Genomic DNA, 6748 nt, shown 5'->3' with positions numbered 1-6748 from the left:
TGATCTGCAGCAGGTTGAGTCTCTGCAGCTGATATATTTGATTATCAGTACATCAGGGATTAAGCAGACATAAGGGTCAGGTTCCCAAAGCCAGGGTTGGTCATTTGACTGCAAATGAAATACAGTCCTAGTCTTTATTTGCACATGGATACCCCCCTCCCCCCAGGAAGATATTATCTTATTTTCAAAGATTTCCATTCTTGTCTGTATGGGGGTAACGTGCCATGCCTGTGATTATTTAAACAGTGCTAGTGTTTCATCAGTATGATGATGATAATGTTTGTGCTTATGCAGTCGTTAGGTTCATTGACTTTATAAGCCAAAGTCTAGTAAGTTGTCCATTCCCTGAAACAACCATGGGCTGCTTTATTTCATCATGAAATTTTTATGTCTGGAAAAATAACAAAATGGTAACCTGAGTGCTTCATTTTGTTTTTTAGGAGGGGTGGTATTTTAACAAAAGGCTTGTTGTTACTAAATCAACGTTAATTTGTGACTTGGCACAGGTCCGCTTTAAGGAAGTTTGTAGTTAAAGGATATTTCACATAGCTGTCTAGTGTCCCTTACAGATCCTATACATACAGTCGAAATGACCTCATAGATAGCAGAGAAAGCTGGAAGAACTCATTGAGAAGGACGGCACAGTGTGCACTTTCAGTGTTTAGCTTTTTTAAGGAGATTGGCGCAAAGCTAATGGTGAAGTATAGTCAGCCCTTTGTCCAGACATTATTGCATCCAGTAAGTTGCTCTGAACCCAAAGTCCTGATGAATCGTTCAGAGAATTCCTCAGCCAACTAAGGTACAGCACGTTTATATTGGGGGTAGAGTCTGACTCCAGCAAATCCCCAGAAAGACCAAGAATAAGACGAAAAATTCTGACAACCGGTGGTCGCAAGGAAATGTTATTCCAAGACGTTTACCGCACAGGCACCCTTTGTTGGAATGGAGAATGGAGAAAATTTTAACCATGTGGGGAACTGGAATGGGCTTTTACTTCTGATCAAGCATTACATCTATGGTAGTTTGGCATATTAATATACTAAGTTACTCAAATATAACCATTTATTGTTAGAAGGTGACTGAATAACAATTCTTCAGTAGGGTTTGTCTGCTACAGAGATATGTGATAAGTGAATCACAGGATCAATTATTTCACTCTGTTCAGCACTATAAAGATTCTTAATTGAGGCAGACACAGAGAGAGAGAAAGACCCATAAATGCTTACAGCACAGCTGGCTTTGAACCTTAATCATTGCAGTGGTAAACCTGGGTACTACTGGGACATACCCTGCATTTTTATAAGATTCCAGATCCCTTGAAAATGACCCTTAAAAATGTCAGAAATGTTCTATTTTTTGTTAGGCTTTCAGATGAATTGAATATTATTACCCCTGTCTCGATAAAAAAAAAGTCACTTTTAATGGATGATTGTTATGTTATGTTACTAAATTGTAGTAAAGGAAATTCAGTTTGAAAGGTTTTAAAATTCAATCTAGTTAGAATTAGAGCAGTTGTTGTTATTGCAGATTTCCCAATACCTGACAAGTTTTCAATGGAGAGTGAGAAACTAAGGATGACAGGTCCAAAAGCAGAAGGACTGTGTGGGATACCCAACAGAACCAAATTTCAAATGCATGACTACACATGCTTTTTAGGCCAAGCCACCAATCCTCTCCTTTCATCCTGTAGAGCAATGGAGCTGGATGTTCATTGTTTATTGTGAAAGTTGGTCATGTATAACAAAAAAGAGCCACATACTCTGTCAAGAAGCATGCATGAACAAAGTTCCTCAAACATCTCAGCTCCTGGGAGTTAGAGTGACAATAATATGCCCACATTTACCTTTTCTTTACTTGATCTCTCTGGACCCTATCTTCAGCTAAAGTATTAGCATTCACTGTGTTTTTAAATGGTTCTGACAGTCATGGATCCAAAGGTGAAACATCTTGCCCAAATTTCAAAATATGGACGAGGTGGGCTTGTCACCGACTGAAGACTAAAATGAGATACACTAGGGTGACCATATTTTCATTTAGGAAAACAAGGAGTGGTGGGGGGGGGGGGGGGGGGGGTGCGTCCGACACATATACCATGGCATACACTCACTTAACATAGGCCCACGCAATCCTACAATAACATGATATTTACAGTTGGTTTATTGAAAATGCTTATCAGTGAAAGTCAACAACAAAAACTCAAATAACAAATGATAGTCCAATGAAGGTAATTTAAAAACCAGGACATTTCCTCACTTTAAAAAATGTGAAATGTGAAATATGGACATGTCCTGGGAAACACGGACGTTTGGTCACCCTAAGATACGCAAAAGAACTGCAGCTGGTGAAACCTTGGTGTAAACAAATGACTTCACTCATTTGATAAATTGGGGTAAAAGGCGATCCACATTACTTTCAGTGTTAGGACTCACAATGGCTGGCGGCTAGACTACGAAGTCTATATTCGGCGAGACTCAAGATTGTTTTAGTAGTTAAAACAATTACTGGCATCACATAATGGCACAGATTTTTATGATGTGTTTTAGGCTAGAATACATTATTCAGATACAAAGCAGCCTTTTAAATTAAATCAAAATGAACAAAAATGTGATGGACAAATATACCTTATAAGATATTTAAGACCATTGCCTATAGACCTTTAATTGTGCATGACTGGACAATCAGTTGCTCCAAGTTGTGAGTGATGCCTTTAACCTTGAGCCCCCTCCCCACCCCTTACATCTCACTGCTGATTTGTCTTTGTCAATGGGATTTTATGTTTATGATACCCGAACAAATGTTTCTTTGTTGCTTTGTTTGCAGTAAATGTCGTCTATGCAGACTGTTCTGCACACTATACTGGCACTATAAAATGTGAAATTAATTAATTTGGGCAGGAGTGGATTTCAGGAGTGTGAAATCCTTAAGAAGCAGGCCAGAAAGACTGCAGAGGTCAAAAAGGTGAGTGATGATTAGATCTAGGAAGGTGAGTGATGATTAGATCTAGTAAGGACATACAATGTAACCATATATGTAACCATGTAACCATGTGCATATATAGAAATAGAAATGTTGAATTTGCAGACCTCTCCAGTAACCTAATGGTGTGATACTAAAATACTAATCAGGGGTCACCAACCTTTTTGAAACTGGAAGCTACTTCTTGGGTACCAATTATTGCGGAGGGCTACCAGATTAATACGCATCAATCGAACGAAAAGTTGTTGAGCAGGGAAGGGGGGGTGACGGAGTGGCGAACGAAAGTTGTTGACGGTTTGCATGTGCGAGTGTCAATTGCTAAGTGGGAAGACCGCTAGCAACCGCGGACGATATATAATAGTAGCAAAAACATAAACGATGCAGGGCTTTGGTGCATGGCGCTATAGTGAGCTATTTTTAAAACAAGCTCGCAGGTGACTCATGACGTCCTCGCGGGCGACATAGTGCCCGCGGGCACCACGTTGGTGACCCCTGTACTAAATAGATACTGATCTTGAAAATGGTTTTGTGTTCACTTATCAGATCAATGTGAATAACTTTGGATAAATGGAACTGATTAGCTTTCGGCTAACACACCCTTCTGTGTGCTTGAACATATGCAGGAACAGTGGACCTTTGTTTGCTCACAGAATGGTGGCTCGTATGGGGTCACCACAGGAAGTCGACTTCCAGAGACAGAGGGAAGCCATAAAGTGGAATTCCTGTCCTCCTATGAATGTTTTATTATCCAGGCAAATAGGTTGGTAGGGTCAGAACAACAACCTTCCCCACCACAAGGCTCAGAACAACACCATGTTACAGGCTAGTATAAATGTGTGGTTAACGAGCTTGTGGCTAGCGCGTCAAATACTGACTATCAACATGTGTGAGGAATGTATTAGTGACTTGGGCTTGAAAACAGTTGTAGCTGCAGACACAAGAAATGGAGAAACCAGGCACACTTTGTATGAATTACCTTCCTATATGTGTCTTGTGTAAGACATTCCCTACCTTATTGTTATATATTTTGGCTGAAACTATTGAAGTCATGTTTTCATATATCTCAGGGCATTCCTATAAAAATATTTTGAATGGCACTTTTTATTTTTTCAGAAGGAATGGAAATTCTGGTGACTGATTATTTTAGATGCATGGCAGAAGTGTTTTGCCAGTTATATATTGGTTGCAGGCCAAAGTGTAATTAGAGATTGAAGAGGTGCACAGGTGTAAGTTTGGCTTAAAGTTGGTAGGGTAAAACTTGTGGGGTGGATTTTCTAAGGGAGGACCTCACCGTACTGCGTCCAACCAAGACCGGTGACTCAACGCCTCACTGAGCACTAAAATACGCACATACATTTTTACAAACAAAACATAAGCTTTTTTGTCTTATTTCTGCCAAAACTTTCATTTGTTAGTATTCTTCTACATTAACTTCTATCTATGTCTGCATGAGGATGTGGAGACCACAAAGCACTTCTGTAAGTCTCTCGGGACAAAGGTATCTGCCAAAATGTAAATGTAAATGCTCACAAGCCTAAAAACACTATGCACAATGCCAAGTGTCAACTAGAGCAGTGTAAAGAATATTGCCACTGGACTCTTGAACAGTGGAAACATTCTCTGAAGTACTGAATCATGCTTCACTATCTGGCAGATTGATGGATGAATCTGGGTTTAGTGGATGACAGGAGAACGCTGCTTACTGGAATGCAAAGTGCCAGCAGTAAAGTTTGGTTGAGGAGGGATAATGATCTTGGGCTGTTTCTCAGGGTTTGGGCTGGGCTCAATGAATCAGTATCAGTGAAGAGAAGTCATTTTAAACAATAATACGATGCTTCCAACATAGTGGCAAAAGTTTGGGAAAGGCTCTTTCCTGTTCCAGCATGACTGAGCTTCTGTGCACAGGGTGATGTTCACAAAGGCATGGTCTAAGAAGTTTGATGTGGAGAAACGCAAGTGGCCTGCATTTTGGGATGAACAGGAATGTGGACTGAAAGCAACATCAGTGCCTAACCTCACGAAGGCTCTTTTTGGCACAAATCCCCATTGCAAATCTTGTGGAAAGCATTCTCAAAACAGCAGAGGCTGTTAAAGCCACAAGGGGGTGTGGGTGGGTGTGTGTGACTGAATTTGCACATTCTAGTGATTTGAACCTCTTTAATTGCAGGCTAAAACATTATTTGGTTATTTCACACTACTCATCATAAATATCTTAACATGGTACATATATAAACTCCACTTTAAACCAGAGAAAACCAAACGAATTAAGAATAAATATAATACTTTTTAATCATTTGGAAAAGTGTATATTTTTTGGTCGAGAGTCTGGATGCCAGATATGCCTGTGGAGTAAAATACTGTCAACATGTGTTAATAAAATAATGTTCCTAAACTGCACTGTATATCTTTAGAAAATAATGTGTTCAGTTATGTGATAATAAATGTAATGAATGGGATAAAGGCAAGGAATTAGAATGAAGACACTTTACCAACATTCCCAAAACTTATATTTTCATCAAAACCATTTGGCCGTTACAAAGTATTACAAATGATGAATACTTTTCGTGCTGTTTGCTTGAAGGGTGGTGATGTGCTTTTTCCACCACCATTTTGATATGTCTTCTGTAGCTAGTGGAGATAGCTAGCTGGCTATGAGCTACTACAAGAAAAGAAAAGAAATTTCTTCTTTGCTAACAAAATAAATAAATAAATAAATACTTCAGATATCATGAGTACAAAATGTGTAAATATAAACTGAACTGTTTTGCTGTGAAGCTCTCACCATAGCTAATGGCTAAAGACTAGCACAAGTGAATGCAGAATGGCACAATCTATGTTATCCACCCAACAATGATCTAGCAACTATACAGTAAGCTTCAGCCTCTGGAAACACTTCCAAGTTATCAAAAAAATCTTATCAGGTAATCACAGACACTAGAGTGCTGTCATTGCACATTCTAGAGCACATATAGTCTACCTGGAAATGGGTTGCATTTTCATCTGAGTAGGTGAGCAAGCTACTGAAATAAAGTACCCATCAACTCAGATGTCCTTTGAAGGGGTTTTTGTTGGTACTTTCAGATGTACTTCACAGCTCTGTTAAGATTGTTTAAATGAGCACACAGGGGTGTGACCTGTGCTTGAAAACAATAGCTGCTGAAATAAGTAAGTCTTTTTGTCTTTATTGTAGTAGTAGCATGCAGAAAAATATAACCAATTTCACCATTACTAAAGCATCCCAAAATCCCAATAAAATGTTGTTTTTTATTTTCTATCTAATTTTATCTTTGGTGTTGAAATATTTCTGGTTAGAAAAGGTCCTGTCGACATAATAGACCACTAGGTGGCATGGTGAATTAGAACAAGGATTAGAACATCAGCGGCATTCACCTTTAATGGCAGCACTATACAGGCAGGGCTTCTTTACATGTGGGTGGCATTTGGAGAAAAATGTCTTATGTCCACTTTTTTTTTTACTTCTTTAAGTCTTGGAAACACAGGCACCCAAAAGCACATTAGGCAAGATTTAGACTATTTGGTATGAGAAGAAGACCCTAGATAGGAAACAGAAAGCCAATTCTGGCTTTCATCTGACAGTGTTGGTTGATTTCCGGGTAGAATTTAGGCATGTGAGACAGAAGAGAGCCAGATGTCTGACAGCTGTGTACAGTTTTGCTTTGTGTCTCTATTTGTAGGCTGATACCATCATCAATTATTCAGCCCAGCATTGGGACTGATGGAAGAATGCCATAGCACTATTAAGTCACAGCAA

This window comes from Brachyhypopomus gauderio, unplaced genomic scaffold (genome assembly GCF_052324685.1).
Source record: "Brachyhypopomus gauderio isolate BG-103 unplaced genomic scaffold, BGAUD_0.2 sc57, whole genome shotgun sequence".
Classification (NCBI taxonomy): Eukaryota; Metazoa; Chordata; class Actinopteri; order Gymnotiformes; family Hypopomidae; genus Brachyhypopomus; species Brachyhypopomus gauderio.
The sequence above is the reverse complement of the archived record's forward strand: the minus strand, read 5'-3'. Positions refer to the sequence as shown.